The sequence below is a fragment of the Rattus norvegicus genome, chromosome 1, assembly GCF_036323735.1.
Source record: "Rattus norvegicus strain BN/NHsdMcwi chromosome 1, GRCr8, whole genome shotgun sequence".
Taxonomy (NCBI): Eukaryota; Metazoa; Chordata; class Mammalia; order Rodentia; family Muridae; genus Rattus; species Rattus norvegicus.
Window position 1 is genome coordinate 49,807,968 of NC_086019.1, and position 16,644 is coordinate 49,824,611.

The 16,644-nt window shown below is 42.9% G+C and overlaps 1 long non-coding RNA gene and 1 pseudogene across 3 annotated transcripts in view; both read left to right on the top strand.

The window, feature by feature from the left end:
• LOC103690969 (uncharacterized) overlaps positions 1–16,644 on the top strand; it is a 47,812-nt gene that overhangs the window by 21,554 nt on the left and 9,614 nt on the right. The window contains exon 1 of one of the 3 annotated variants that reach the window (XR_005497981.2): positions 5,857–7,007. The exons of the other annotated variants lie outside the window; for them this stretch is intronic. This is a non-coding gene — a long non-coding RNA (uncharacterized LOC103690969). Of the gene's footprint in view, positions 1–5,856; positions 7,008–16,644 lie in introns of those variants that run through there. 3 annotated transcript variants of the gene reach the window in all.
• On the top strand, positions 4,332–5,576 carry Atp5f1c-ps1 (ATP synthase F1 subunit gamma, pseudogene 1; annotated as a pseudogene).

Below are 16,644 nucleotides of genomic sequence, written 5' to 3' on the forward strand. Positions count from 1 at the left end.
GATGGGTCACCTTCCAGGGGCAAGTTAAGACTTTAAACATTCAAGTCTCTCCCAGTTCACTCTCTCTGGCTTGTGCTTGTGGTTTCAGACACAAGCCCTCAGTTTCCTGCTCCTGCCACGATGCCTATCACTCGGTGCCATGCCTCTGATCCAGTCACAGATTTTTACCTCTCTGGAATCCTAAGTCCAAATAAGCTCTTTCTTCTATAAGTCGTCTTGGTTGTGGTGTTTTGACACCATAACAAAAAAGTAACTAAGGCAGAAATTGGTAGCAAGGGGTGGGCCATTCGTGTGACAGACCTGATCATTTTTTAAGTAATGCAAAATGCCTTGGAACTGTGGACCAGAAAAAAATGGCTGAGCATTGTAAACGCAGAGTGTAATGGGCCATACTAGGAGGTGTTCAGAAGACAACAGTGCTGAGAGCCAGTTGGACTGCAGAGGCCCAGCTCAAGAGGTTTCAGAGGGGAAATAATATCAGCAACTGGGCTAGAGACCATCGTGATGTTTTGGCAAAGAATGTAGACTCTTTCTGCCCTTGAACTTCCTAAGAACTTGCCCAAGGCTAGTATTGTAATTACTAGTGAACTAATTTCTTTGGTGGTAAAGACTTCAAGACAGCCCAGTATTGACTCTACTATACGTTTATTAGTAACTATGACTCTACAATGAAAAGGGACAAATGTAGCAAAGAGAAATACAAAATGTACTGTTTGGAGAGGGCAAGGACAGAGGTAAGCTTGGTGTTACAGCCAAGATTTGTGCTGGAAGAAAGGCTGCACAAAAGCTGTTAAGAAAAGGCCTGACCTAGAATGCTCGAGATAAAGTCTATGGAGGATGAGTGAGATAAACATAAGAGTCTGGGGGAGCCTGTATGGCCTGGCCCCATAGACAGCACAATAGTCACCAGGCTATTAACCACAGTCATTTCCAGCCTTCTGGGTGGAAGACAGGTTATATGCCACCCTCTTTGAAGAGACGATGCCTCTTTAGCACTTCTGATTTCCCTAGTGCCTATCTAGGATCACAAAGACCTCATATCCTCTGCATGGGATCCCCAAGAGAATGCTTCTGCTGTTGTTGCGAAATAATGGAAATGTCGCTCCATCAACCTGTGTGCTCATGTTTCCTTGATGGTCAGATGGACACAGAACCGCAAAGGTGAAGGCAGGCTCAGATCTGGAGAAGATGAACAGAGGACTCTCGCTTTGGCCAGAGTTAGCAAAATGCTCACAGGGTAGGATCAACCAAAGCAGCTATTAACCACAGTCATTTCCAGCCTTCTGGGTGGAAGACAGGTTATACGCCACCTTCTTTGAAGAGATGACCCTGCCTGTTTAACACTTCTGATTTCCCTAGTTAGAGCTTCTAAGAACAGCTCCAACCTCCTCCCCAAGGTCCTTCAAGATCACTAGAAGAATCTACCTCTGTTGTGACCTTGTTTCCAAAAAGAGGTTGGGTAAATTTAAAGTTCTTAAAATTTAAATTTAAATTTAAAGAGTAGGAGTGGTAAGTGTCCACAGCCTGCTCCCCAGCCAGGTGACAGGAGAGAAAAGCTAATGTTGGGATGTTGTGAGCACAGGGGCAATTTCATCTCTGCAAGGGTGAAAGAAGTTCATTCAATCTCTTGCTTCCAAAAGAGCAGCCCCCGCCCCTTTTTTCCATTCAGTTATTGGCAAGAGACACTCAAGAGGCTTCAGCTCTATCCAGAAAGGCTCTGGGACCTGGGAAAGAATGTTGAGAAACAGAAGATGTCATGCAAATTCCAAGCTCAGCTTAATTCCAAACTTAATTCTTCCCATTCTCTCTCACTGTTCATTATTGGGGAAGCCAAAAGGCTGACATGGAAATAAAAACAATGAATTTCTAATCACACAGGTTATATTTAGAAGCTAGCTGGCTGTGTCTCAAGAGTAGTCTTGCTGAGCTCCTCTCTCAAAAATACATAGACTTCACCATTTTCAACATTTTGATTTTTAAAGACCTAAGTCAAGAACTGGACAGCTGTGTGTATGCATATTCATGGATGCGTGCATACATTGTGTGTGTGTGTGAGTGTGTGTGTGTGAGTGTGTGTATGTGTGAGTGTGTAGGTGTGCATGAGTGTGTGTGGGTGTGTATGAGTGTGTGTGAGTATGTATGGGTGTGTGAGTGTGTGTGTGAGTGTGTGAGTGTGTGTGTGAGTGTATGTGTGAGTGTGTGTGAGTGTATGTGTGTGTGAGTGTGTGTGAGTGTGAATATGTGAGTGTGTGTGTGTGTGTGTGTGTGTGTGTGTGCTATTTTATTGCATTGATTTGTATGAGACATTCGTTCTGGATTATGTAGGTTTATCTCCTCTAGTTAGATTATAATTTCTCTTTGTCATAAAACTAAAACGCCTCCTTCCATGTATTTATAATGGCGGGATTAATTATATATATCATTAGGCTTTTAAATGCATAGTCCTGATGTATTTTTTGAAAATTTGGAATTCTGAAATTTTGAAAGTCTTTGTTGGATCTGGCAGAGTATTAGCCTATTGGAATGATTTTTTTTTAATCCAGAAAACAACCATAACATTTACTGAACCTGTGAATCTATCCTTCAAGGATCGATGGGCTTCTCTAGGGGGTGAGGAGGCACAGACCAGCTCACCTGTGAAAGCGGTGGGAGTAAGAGAGAGTTGCCATATAAATGAATGACGCTTCAGGAAGACACTAAGCCATCAGAGAGTAGTGTCTTTCTCCAGCAGCCCAGAAAGCACAGGAAGCAACAGCAGCCAACCTCTGGCCTGGGGCAAGGATGTTGAAGGACACTGCCAAGATGTGGTTGTGCAAAGATAGTCTGCAAGCCTGCTCACAGGTAAGAGCACACACCCAGACACACCAAGCAGGACCTCAGATCTCATCCTGAGTCCAGGACATCAGTAGAGCAGTTTGAGCCAATAACACTCTGAGGACAACAGCAAAAAACTCCAAACCCGGCTCAGTCTCTGACTAGCTTGCCATATATGGTGGCCTTTAAAAGGAAGAGGTGTAGAGTTTCCAGTCATAAATATTCACTTTATTCTTTACTGTTTTTCACACAATGTCCAGTAGTTAATAATTAAGAGAAAGCAATCGGCGTGGCCAGGCTCTAATGGCGCAATGTTTACAAATCAACTTTGAAATAACTATCATTATTATAATGATGGTGGTGGTGGTCATGATGGTGGTGATGGTCATGATGGTGGTGGTGGTGGTGGTGATGATGATGATGATAAAAGTTCTTAGGCAATGTGGACAGCATTCATAGATAAATGTTATATTACTGGATTTGGCAATGTGTCTCCCACATGGTACTTCATGAGAACATGAAGGGAATGATGGGAAGAACCCAAGGTTTGGCACTGTGGGGGTCTAGGAAAGGCCATTGGTGAAGGTGCAGCTTCAGTTACATTGAAGACCCCTCCACTTGAGGGGTGCTAAGAAGACGCTGGGACCATGGGATATCTCTCGAAGACAATGACATATGTGGAATGGAGCCATTCTGAGCCCATAAGACAGAGTATGTTGCAGATGGCAAAGCCCAAGAACTGTGACAATTCAGTCCCTTTGGAACCAGGAGGCCATGATTGAGTCCCACATTCCAGCTTTCTTACACTGTTGGGGTTGGGTTTTTGGCTTGATCTGATTGTGACTGTTCTCTGATTTTTCCCTCTTAGAATAGAAAATATCTAATTTGTTATTTTTTTTATTTTACAGGAGCACACAGTTAAGAGACTTTAGATTTTTAAAGTGTTAATCTTTATTGTGAAATTTTAAAAGTTCTACTGTATTTTACATTACCTGCCAACTGTTGAGTGAATAGGTCCAGTGTAGTATACGGATGTACACAATAGGCTCTCTTCAGATGTAAAACACGATGCCGTTTGCAGGAAAACGCGGGGAACTGGAGGCCATCATACTTAGTGAAATAAACCAGACTCAGACGCAGAAAGACAAAGTGTGCACATGTCTCCTTTCATTTTCTGACATAAAAGTAGAAGTTTAACTCTGAGGGGTGGGAGGAGGAATGAGAGAGGGTGTTGAGGGAGGAAAGACAGAATTATAGGATATTCATGTATACATTTATGTGTGCACATATCACATAATGCTGTATTACATATGTGTGTACATATTTATGCATATGACAAGGAAGCAGGATGGTAGGGTAAGAACCAGGAAATGAGAAGAAAGGAGAAGAGAGGGCAAGCTGTGGCTCCTGAAAAGCCTCAGGAGGCCAGGGATTGGCCTGGGGATTGTCAGTGGCTCTTAGAGGGAGGGAGAAAGGAAGGGAGGGAAGGAGGAGAGGGGGAGAGAGGGAGGGAAGGAGGGAAAAGAAGGAAGGAGAGGGCACAGACTGGTCTCTGGCCTACATAGAGATCTGTTTAAGAGCACAGGGACCTCCTGTAGCCACAAAGGATGGATACACATTGACAGGTTTTCTAGCCAGCACTAAAGGGACCCTCATAGCTGCCCTGCTCTATTGACAAGGACAGTGTGAGTCACACCTAAACACAGCAGCCAGAATCAGACTGAAACAGAGACAGAGGCATCTCCATCCCCCACAGGCTGAGCTCACACTGCACCATTATTGGGCAGAAGGGACAAGGGACGGTCACTTTAAAGTCGAAGTTTAAGGGACAAGGGATAGGGCTACTTTAAGGCTGAATTTTAGCCTTGTCTGCCCAACCTTCAAGGTTCCACCATGTTCTCATGGGCAAGTATTGTCAGGCTGTTGGCCTGAGCCATGCACCCACAATGGATCCAAGTTCAAAACATGGCAACCTGAAAGAAATTACCAGGAGACTGAAGTTCATCAAAAACATCCAGAAAATTACCAAGTCTATGAAGATGGTGGCAGTTGTGAAGTATGCCCAGGCTGAGCGTGTGGGACAGGCTCCTTAGCTCTGTATGAGAAAGCTCATATTAAGGGACCTGAGGACAAGAAGAAGCACCTCATTATTGGTGTGTCCTCAGATCGAGGACTTTGTGGTGATATTCATTCCTCGGTGGTTAAACAAATGAAGAATGACATGGCTGCCCTCACAGCAGCTGGGAAAGAAGTTATGATTGTTGGAGTTGGTGATAAAAATCAAGAGTATACTTTATAGGACTCACTCTGGTGAGTTTCTGGTGTCCTTCAAAGACGTGGGGCGGAAGCCCCTACTTTTGAAGATGCATCAGTCATTGCCTTGGAGTTGTTAAATTAGAGATTTGAATTTGATGAAGGCTCTGTCATTTTTAATCAATTCAGGTCTGTTATCTCGTACAAAACAGAAGAGAAGCCCGTCTTCTCTCTCAATACCATTGTGGCTGCTGAGAGCATGAGTATTTATAATGACATTGATGCCGACATGCTGCAGAATTACCAGGAATGCAATCTGGCCAACATCATCTGCTACTCCCTGAAGGAGTCCACCACCAGTGAGCAGAGTGCCAGGATGACCACTGTGGACAATGCCAGCAAGAACGCCTTTGATATGATAAATTGACGTTGACTTTCAACCACACCCGCTAGGCTGTTACACAAAGGAGCTGACTGAGATCATCTCTAGGGTTGCTCCTCTGGATTAATGAGAATCAAGTTGCATCCTCAGGCAAGAGGTAAAGAAGAAAAACCCAGCATGCTGATTTTAACTGATCGCTGTCTTTGTTAGGAGAAACTTGGTCCACTGAGTTACAAAGACAGCAGGATGTTTGTAAATTATCTTACAATAAACAACTTACAACAACAAAAAAGGGCTGAATTTTAAAGCTTTGAACAGAATTATGCATTTTTCTGTGCTCTCTGAATGTGAGCGGAAGCAAGTTGTCCTGTTTAGATTTCTGTTGCTGTGACAAACACCATGATCAAAGCAACTTGGCAGGGGATGGGGGTGAAGGATGGGGAGTGAGTTTTTTTTTTTTTAGCTTATGCTTCCAGGTAACAATCCATCACTGAGTGAAGTCAGAGCTGGAACTCAAAGAAGGAACCTGGAGTAGAACCTATAGCAGAAGGCTGTTAACCATCTTGCTCTTTGGATCATGCTTAGATAGTTTTCTTACACAGGCCAAGACTGTCTGCCTAGGGATGATGCTGCCCACAGTGGACTTGGCCCTCCTACATCAACGAGTAGTTGAGGCAATGCCTCGCAGGCCACTGTGATCTAAGTAAATCCTAGCTTTCCTCTTCCCAGGTGATTCAAAGCTGTGTCAAGTTGACAATGAAAACCAACCAGCAAGCAAGTCACGTGTGCACCTGCTCAGTTTCCGAATGGAGATCACGATGAAATCGAAATGAGGATAAACGACGATTAAAAAAAATGTCCATCTGCTCAACCAGCTGTGACTAAAACTTGACCCTACTTCATGGAGTAGAATGAGTTAATTCTGTGGATGATACAATATTGAATTATTTATACAACCATCACAAGGAAGCCACCAGTCAACCCACACAGTTCCATTGTGCGTGGAGGTGTGTATAAGCTCTATCTACAGCAGCACACCCCTGAATATGCCCAATACTGTTGAAAAGTGCAAGCTTTGGTTGAAGAGACACACAGCCCTGGCTCAGACCCCAGATGGCCAAGAACTGACCAGATACTGTGCAAGCAACTATCTCCCTCCCAGTGTAATCCATCTTAACGGTATTTGACTTTTGTTTGCTATGGAAACTATGTTGTTTGGAAATATCAAAAGTGCTAGAATGGAAGCCAAGCTAAATGTTGGTTTCGGTCAGGCCATGTTTTCCCTTCTGAGAAAAGCCACTCCAAGTAGCACTTCTAGCTTCCAGTGATCCTTGCCTCAATGTCAGGGGGAAAGCCTGGCTCCTGAGAGTGCAGTTAGTGTGCTTGAGCCGAAGAAGCTGGGATCCAAGCAGGATATGAGGTAGCTTCAGATAAGGATGTGAGACCAATGCCCAGTCCCCAAGAGAAGGAACGACACACACCAAGGTCCTGGGTTGAGCTGGATGAGACGAAGAAAACAAGTGGGAGAAGCTTGAGAAAGGGAGCAGAAAGAAGAAATGTAAGCTGGGACTAGAGACTGTGGGACGAGCAGGCCACACAGGGCATCAGAGATCATAGCCAGGTGCTCAGGTTTTACTATCTGAGAAGGGAAAGGTCCCAAACAGTTAAAGTCATGTAAAAATCAAATGGCTGGGGCCATCGTGAGAGGAATCCACAACTGGCTTACACTTAAGGTCATTGGCTGTGTGGGTCCAGGAAGGATGAGAGCTGGGAAGGCACAGGAGGAGGGAGACCTGAACACACCGACTGCTGACTGACTACAGTACCTGAGCTTGGCAGTCATTGGGAAGAGAGACAGGGCTGATCCAATGTTCTTTATGTGTTATCACACCTCTGATGCGCTGTATGCAGATTACAACTTAGCTCACAGAAGTTCGCCTCTCCCTTCTTCCTCATCTCTCTCCTCCTTCTCTTCCTCCTCTTTCTCTTCCCACTCCTCCTCCACCTCCTCCCCTTCTCCTCCTCTCCCTCCTCCTCTTTCTCCTCCTCCTCCTCCTCTTCCTTCTCTTCCTCTTTCTTCTTCTTGGTGGTTGTGATGCTGACTTCCATGGCCTGCTGACATCTCTGCCTGATAGACTTGGGCTCCTAGACTTTTTTTTTAAAATTAACTTGAGTGTTTCTTATTTACATTTCGAGTGTTATTCCCTTTCCCGGTTTCCGGGCAAACATCCCCCTAATCCCTTCCCCTCCCCTTCTTTTTTTTTTTTTTTTTTTGGTTCTTTTTTTCGGAGCTGGGGACCGAACCCAGGGCCTTGCGCTTCCTAGGTAAGCGCTCTACCACTGAGCTAAATCCCCAGCCCCTCCCCTCCCCTTCTTTATGGGTGTTCCCCTCCCCATCCTCCCCCCATTGCCGCCCTCCCCCCAACAATCACGTTCACTGGGGGTTCAGTCTTAGCAGGACCAAGGGCTTCCCCTTCCACTGGTGCTCTTACTAGGATATTCATTGCTACCTATGGGGTCAGAGTCCAGGGTCAGTCCATGTATAGTCCTTAGGTAGTGGCTTAGTCCCTGGAAGCTCTGGTTGCTTATCATTGTTGTTCATAAGGGGTCTCGAGCTCCTTCAAGCTCTTCGAGTTCTTTCTCTGATTCCTTCAATGGGGGTCCTATTCTCAGTTCAGTGGTTTGCTGCTGGCATTCGCCTCTGTGTTTGCTGTATTCTGGCTGTGTCTCTCAGGAGCGATCTACATCCAGCTCCTGTCGGTCTGAATTCTTTGCTTCATCCATCTTGTCTAATTGGATGGCTGTATATATATGGGCCACATGTGGGGCAGGCTCTGAATGGGTGTTCCTTCTGTGTCTGTTTTAATCTTTGCCTCTCTATTCCCTGCCAAGGGTATTCTTGTTCCCCTTTTAAAGAATGAGTGAAGCATTCACATTTTGATCATTCGTCTTGAGTTTCATTTGTTCTAGGCATCTAGGGTAATTCAAGCATTTGGGCTAATAGCCACTTATCAATGAGTGCATACCATGTGTGTTTTTCTGTGATTGGGTTACCTCACTCAGGATGATATTTTCCAGTTCCAACCATTTGCCTACGAATTTCATAAAGTCATTGTTTTTGATAGCTGAGTAATATTCCATTGTGTAGATGTACCACATTTTCTGTATCCATTCCTCTGTTGAAGGGCATCTGAGTTCTTTCCAGCTTCTGGCTATTATAAATAAGGCTGCTATGAACATAGTGGAGAACGTGTCTTTTTTATATGTTGGGGCATCTTTTAGGTATATGCCCAAAGAGGTATAGCTGGATCCTCAGGCAGTTCAATGTCCAATTTTCTGAGGAACCTCCAGAATGATTTCCAGAATGGTTGTACCAATCTGCAATCCCACCAACAATGGAGGAATGTTCCTCTTTCTCCACATCCTCGCCAGCATTTGCTGTCATCTGAGTTTTTGACCTTAGCCATTCTCACTCGTGTGAGGTAAAATCTCAGGGTTGTTTTGATTTGCATTTCCCTTATGACTAAAGATGTTGAACATTTCTTTAGGTGTTTCTCAGCCATTCGGCATTCCTCAGCTGTGAATTCTTTGTTTAGCTCTGAACCCCATTTTTAATAGGGTTATTTGTCTCCCTGCAGTCTAACTTCTTGAGTTCTTTGTATATTTTGGATATAAGGCCTCTATCTGTTGTAGGATTGGTAAAGATCTTTTCCCAATCTGTTGGTTGCCGTTTTGTCCTAACCACAGTGTCCTTTGCCTTACAGAAGCTTTGCAGTTTTATGAGATCCCATTTGTCGATTCTTGATCTTAGAGCATAAGCCATTGGTGTTTTGTTCAGGAAATTTTCTCCAGTGCCCATGTGTTCGAGATTCTTCCCCACTTTTTCTTCTATCAGTTTGAGTGTATCTGGTTTGATGTGGAGGTCCCTGTTCCACTTGGTCTTAAGCTCTGAACAGGGTGATAAGCATTTATCGATCTGCATTCTTCTACATGCTGACCTCCAGTTGAACCAGCACCATTTGCTGAAAATGCTACCTTTTTTCCATTGGATGGTTTTGGCTCCTTTGTCAAAAATCAAGTGCCCATAGGTGTATGGGTTCATTTCTGGGTCTTCAATTCTGTTCCATTGGTCTATCTGTCTGTCTCTGTACCAATACCATGCAGTTTTTATCACTATTGCTCTGTAATACTGCTTGAGTTCAGGGATAGTGATTCCCCCTGAAGTCCTTTTATTGTTGAGGATAGTTTTAGCTATCCTGGGTTTTTTGTTATTCCAGATGAATTTGCAAATTGTTCTGTCTAACTCTTTGAAGAATTGGATTGGTATTTTGATGGGGATTGCATAGAATCTGTAGATCACTTTTGGTAGAATGGCCATTTTTACTATATTAATCCTGCCAATCCATGAGCATGGGAGATCTTTCCATCTTCTGAGGTCTTCTTCAATTTCTTTCTTCAGAGTCTTGAAGTTCTTATTGTACAGATCTTTTACTTGCTTGGTTAAAGTCACACCGAGGTACTTTATATTATTTGGATCTATAATGAAGGGTGTCGTTTCCCTAATTTCTTTCTCGGCTTGTTTTTCTTTTGTGTAGAGGAAGGCTACTGATTTATTTGAGTTAATTTTATACCCAGCCACTTTGCTGAAGTTGTTTATCAGCTTTAGTAGTTCTCTTGTGGAACTTTTGGGATCACTTAAATATACTATCATATCGTCTGCAAATAGTGATATTTTGACTTCTTCTTTTCCGATCTGTATCCCCTTGACCTCCTTTTGTTGTCTGATTGCTCTGGCTAGAACTTCAAGAACTATATTGAATAAGTAGGGAGAGAGTGGGCAGCCTTGTCTAGTCCCTGATTTTAGTGGGATTGCTTCAAGTTTCTCTCCATTTAGTTTAACGTTAGCAACTGGTTTGCTGTATATGGCTTTTACTATGTTTAGGTATGGGCCTTGAATTCCTATTCTTTCCAGGACTTTTATCATGAAGGGTTGTTGAGTTTTGTCAAATGCTTTCTCAGCATCTAATGAAATGATCATGTGGTTTTGTTCTTTCAGTTTGTTTATATAATGGATCACGTTGATGGTTTTCCGTATATTAAACCATCCCTGCATGCCTGGGATGAAGCCTACTTGATCATGGTGGATGATTGTTTTGATGTGCTCTTGGATTCGGTTTGCCAGAATTTTATTGAGTATTTTTGGGTCGATATTCATAAGGGAAATTGGTCTGAAGTTCTCTTTCTTTGTTGTGTCTTTGTGTGGTTTAGGTATAAGAGTAATTATGGCTTCATAGAAGGAATTCGGGAGTGATCCATCTGTTTCAATTTTGTGGAATAGTTTGGATAATATTGGTATGAGGTCTTCTATGAAGGTTTGATAGAATTCTGCACTAAACCCGTCTGGACCTGGGCTCTTTTTGGTTGGGAGACCTTTAATGACTGCTTCTATTTCCTTAGGAGTTATGGGGTTGTTTAACTTGTTTATCTGTTCCTGATTTAACTTCGGTACCTGGTATCTGTCTAGGAAATTGTCCATTTCCTGCAGATTTTCAAGTTTTGTTCAATATAGGCTTTTATAGTAAGATCTGATGATTTTTTGAATTTCCTCTGAATCTGTAGTTATGTCTCCCTTTTCATTTCTGATTTTGTTAATTTGGACACACTCTCTGTGTCCTCTCGTTAATCTGGCTAAGGGTTTATCTATCTTGTTGATTTTCTCAAAGAACCAACTTTTGGTTCTGTTGATTCTTTCTATGGTCCTTTTTGTTTCTACTTGGTTGATTTCAGCTCCGAGTTTGATTATTTCCTGCCTTCTACTCCTCCTGGGTGTATTTGCTTCTTTTTGTTCTAGAGCTTTTAGGTGTGCTGTCAAGCTGCTGACATATGCTCTTTCCTGTTTCTTTCTGCAGGCACTCAGCGCTATGAGTTTTCCTCTTAGCACAGCTTTCATTGTGTCCCATAAGTTTGAGTATGTTGTATCTTCATTTTCATTAAATTCTAAAAAGTCTTTAATTTCTTTCTTTATTTCTTCCTTGACCAGGTTATCATTGAGTAGAGCATTGTTCAATTTCCACGTATATGTGGGCATTCTTCCCTTATTGTTATTGAAGACCAGCTTTAGGCCATGGTGGTCTGATAGCATGCATGGGATTATTTCTATCTTACTGTACCTGTTGAGGCCCGTTTTTTGACAAATTATATGGTCAATTTTGGAGAAAGTACCATGAGGAGCTGAGAAGAAGGTATATCCTTTTGTTTTAGGATAGAATGTTCTATAAATATCCGTTAAGTCCATTTGGCTCATGACTTCTCTTAGTCTGTCTACGTCTCTGTTTAATTTCTGTTTCCATGATCTGTCCATTGATGAGAGTGGGGTGTTGAAATCTCCCACTATTATTGTGTGAGGTGCAGTGTGTGTTTTGAGCTTTAGTAAGGTTTCTTTTATGTATGTAGGTGCCCTTGTATTTGGGGCATAGATATTTAGGATTGAGAGTTCATCTTGGTGGATTTTTCCTTTGATGAATATGAAGTGTCCTTCCTTATCTTTTTTGATGACTTTTAGTTGAAAATTGATTTTATTTGATATTAGAATGGCTACTCCAGCTTGCTTCTTCCGACCATTTGCTTGGAAAGTTGTTTTCCAGCCTTTCACTCTGAGGTAGTGTCTGTCTTTGTCTCTGAGGTGTGTTTCCTGTAGGCAGCAGAATGCAGGGTCCTCGTTGCGTATCCAGTTTGTTAATCTATGTCTTTTTATTGGGGAGTTGAGGCCATTGATATTGAGAGATATTAAGGAATAGTGATTATTGCTTCCCGTTATATTCATATTTGGATGTGAGGTTATGTTTGTGTGCTTTCATTCTCTTTGTTTTGTTGCCAAGACGATTAGTTTCTTGCTTCTTCTAGGGTATAGCTTGCCTCCTTATGTTGGGCTTTACCCTTTATTATCCTTTGTAGTGCTGGATTTGTAGAAAGATATTGTGTAAATTTGGTTTTGTCATGGAATATCTTGGTTTCTCCATCTATGTTAATTGAGAGTTTTGCAGGATACAGTAACCTGGGCTGGCATTTGTGTTCTCTTAGGGTCTGTATGGCATCTGTCCAGGATCTTCTGGCTTTCATAGTCTCTGGCGAAAAGTCTGGTGTGATTCTGATAGGTCTGCCTTTATATGTTACTTGACCTTTTTCCCTTACTGCTTTTAATATTCTTTCTTTATTTTGTGCGTTTGGTGTTTTGACTATTATGTGTCGGGAGGAGTTTCTTTTCTGGTCCAATCTATTTGGAGTTCTGTAGGCTTCTTGTATGCTTATGGGTATCTCTTTCTTTAGGTTAGGGAAGTTTTCTTCTATGATTTTGTTGAAGATATTTACTGGTCCTTTGAGCTGGGAGTCTTCACTCTCTTCTATACCTATTATCCTTAGGTTTGATCTTCTCATTGAGTCCTGGATTTCCTGTATGTTTTGGACCAGTAGCTTTTTCCGCTTTACATTATCTTTGACAGTTGAGTCGATGATTTCTATGGAATCTTCTGCTCCTGAGATTCTCTCTTCCATCTCTTGTATTCTGTTGGTGAAGCTCGTATCTACGGCTCCTTGTCTCTTCTTTTGGTTTTCTATATCCAGGGTTGTTTCCATGTGTTCTTTCTTGATTGCTTCTATTTCCATTTTTAATTCCTTCAACTGTTTGATTGTGTTTTCCTGGAATTCTTTCAGGGATTTTTGTGACTCCTCCCCATGGGCTTCTTCTTGTTTATTTATGTTTTCCTGGAATTCTTTCAGGGATTTTTGCGATTCCTCTCTGTAAGCTTCTACTTGTTTATTAATGTTTTCCTGTGTTTCTCTAAGGGAGTTCTTCACGTCTTTCTTGAAGTCCTCCAGCATCATGATCAAATATGATTTTGAAACTAGATCTTGGTTTTCTGGTGTGTTTGGATATTCCGTATTTGCTTTGGTGGGAGAATTAGGCTCCGATGATGCCATGTAGTCTTGGTATCTGTTGCTTGGATTCCTGCGTTTGCCTCTCGCCATCAGATTATCTCTAGTGTTACTTTGTTCTGATATTTCTGACAGTGGCTAGACTGTCCTATAAGCCTGTGTGTCAGGGGTGCTATAGACCTGTTTTCCTGTTTTCTTTCAGCCAGTTATGGGAACAGAGTGTTCTGCTTTCGGGCGTGTAGTTTTTTCTATCTACAGGTCTTCAGCTGCTCCTGTGGGCCTGTGTCTTGAGTTCACCAGGCAGGTCGCTTGGAGCAGAAAAGTTGGTCTTACCTGTGGTCCCAAGGCTCAAGTTTGCTCGTGGGGTGTTGCTTATGAGCTCTCCGAGGGGGCAGCAACCAGGAAGATCTGCGCCGCCCTTTCTGGGAGCTTCCGTGCACCAGGGTTCCAGATGGTGTTTGGTGTTTCCCTCTGGAATCAGTAATGTGTGCAGAGTGCAGTCTCTTCTGGTTTCCCAGGCGTGTCTGCCTCTCTGAAGGTTTAGCTCTCCCTCCCACGGGATTTGGGTGCAGAGAACTGTTTATCCAGTCGGTCCCTTCAGGGTCTGGCAGTATCTCAGATGCAGCGGACCTGCTGCTCCTGGGCCCTCCTCTACAGGAACCCAGAGGCCGTATACAGTTTCCTCTTGGGCCAGGGATGTGGGCAGGGGTGGGCAGTGTTGGTGGTCTCTTCTGCTCTGCAGCCTCAGGAGTGCCCACCTGACCAGGTGGTGAGGTCTCTCTTCCACGGGGTTTGGGAGCAGAGAGCTGCTGCGGGCAGGTATCTGCTGGTTTGGGACTCCCGCTAAAAATCGCTCCTAGACTTTCAAACATAGGTTTGGGTACCACAGAAATCCCAGCATCTTCCCTAGCACCTCCTAGTCAGACAAGGGCCATGCAGGAGAAACAACAAATGGCTTTAGAACTCAGGGAATGCAGCCCATGGGTTACCACAGTCACATGGGTGGGCCTTGGTGTGGCACAGCCTCGGGGACTCTGTGTCCTGAGGACTTCATGCTGTTATGTGGTTCTGCCCTCACATCCCTCTTAATCTAAAAGTTATAGGAAAACTTTAAGAGGACCTCCAGTCCCTCGCTGGACAGTATTTCTGGCATTTGCCATACTATTGCTTGATCTCTTTCAGGCATTGCTCCTGGAGCAGATTAATGATTCAATCACCACCCTAGGAAAGAACTTAGAGATGCAGAATGTCAACAATGACCACCGCCCTTAGAAAACATTTGGAAAAAGGAAGTTGTCAGTGAAGCTAGGTTGAGATGGTTTTACTACTGCCTGTGATGTAGAAAATCTTAGGGAACAATTTGAAGTTGAGAAAGGCACGCTCTTATTAGTTAAGCTATGGACCCTTTATGGTTGGAGAACAAGAACAATGGCAGCACTGGCTGACGTGTCTCACTGAGGCTGACTGCTGATGATTGATTTCTTGTACTCATTTTTGCCTTCGCCTTCCTGATATGATTTATTAAGAATTGCTGGTGCATAGAAATGCATTCTGAGCATTTAAGATAAATATGACTGATTTTCATATAAAAGTTCAGATTTGTGATTCTTTCAAGAGTTTTACAAGATTACTTTTAAAGGTAAACAATAAAATAATGACTCCTTTCTTTGTCACCGCAAATTGCTGCCTGCCAGTAAGAGAAGCTGGCTGAGAAAACCACCTTGCTTCCTCATACTTTGTTAATCTGTAACAAGTTGCTTGGTTACGAACTTATGTGGGTTCTTGGGAATAATTTGTTTTCTTTACCTATACAATGTAATGTTACTTCTTGTAAAGGCATTGGGGAACAAACTGGTTTTTTCCCAATCATTCACTAGAAGAAAACTAAAACATAATCACATCGTAATTTTATACTACTTGAAAGATTTTGCTGGGATATATAAGCTATGGGGGGGAATTAAAGTTATTGGAACATTGTTCCTTCCACCTATCAACTATGTATGTATGTATATGTAAAGTTTGCATGGGAGTGTGTTGGAACATTGTTCCTTCCATCCATCAACTATGTGTATGTATGTATATATGTATGCATGCATGCATGTATGCATGTATGTATAAAGTTTGTGTGAGAGTGTGTTGGAACACTGTTCCTTCCATCCATCATATCTGTGTGTGTGTGTGTGTGTGTGTGTGTGTGTGTGTGTGTGTGTGTGTAGCTTGTTGGAGCTTTCTCCATCCACTAATTGTGTGTATATATGTCCATGTATGTGTATGTGTGAAATGCTCAGAGACTATTTGCTGGAGCTTTGTCCTAATCATTTAATGCGTGAATGTGTATATGTCTGTTTGTGTAAATGTGTGTATGAATGAATGTATACACGCATGTATGTATTTATATTATGGAATTATTGGACTCTGCCCTCTGTTTCATCCAGAGAGAGAAAGAGAGAGAGAGAGAGAGAGAGAGAGAGAGAGAGAGAGAGAATGAATTTTTTTCTTTCCTTCTCTTTCTCTCTGGTCCCAAGGAGTTAAAAGAGTTCAGAGTTTTTCGATGGCCACAGGGAATTAAGCTCTATTTAAGAAAAGTCTGCTGAGTAATTCCTCTAATTGCTGGATGCCATGGGCAGCAGCCCTTATTAGTATCTGGACCGATACCATCAGCCACTCTCAACACTGACTAACCTTTGACTGGCTATCTGACTCAGTTTATCCTCTGGTGTCAAAGCTGGTCTTTGTCACTATTCCATCCATAGAATGGGAAGCTTAATCCCATTTTAAGAAAGACTCCCACCCAATAACTAAGCCATAGGTCGGTTATGCACTTCCAGATCCCAATGGTTCAACCTATGAACCAGCTAGCCCGTGTCCCTTTTCCTCAGAGAAGTCGACAGCGTGACCCTGCCAGAGTCAATGTCTAGGGCAAGTGGGGTTCTAGGGTCCATCTCCACATCCTTCCTATATCCAGTGTCAACAAGCAGAAGGTCATGGGGGGTGCCAGGTTATCAGGAGCTCCCACCTGCTCTTCTCCCTCAGGATTCTAGCACTGAGATTTTCTCCCATCCCTCAATTCTATAGACTTAAGGATGTTGTCATCCCTGTAGTCCTTCACCGGGCCATGTTGGCTTCTTTAAGGATTACCAACATTTTCTGCAAATAACCAAATGCTGAGCTTTCATAAATGATCCTGTGGGGTGCACCATCTTTTATTGCTGGGATTCTTGGAGTCGTTCCTGCCCTTTAACTTGCTGCCAAAAGGTGGTTGT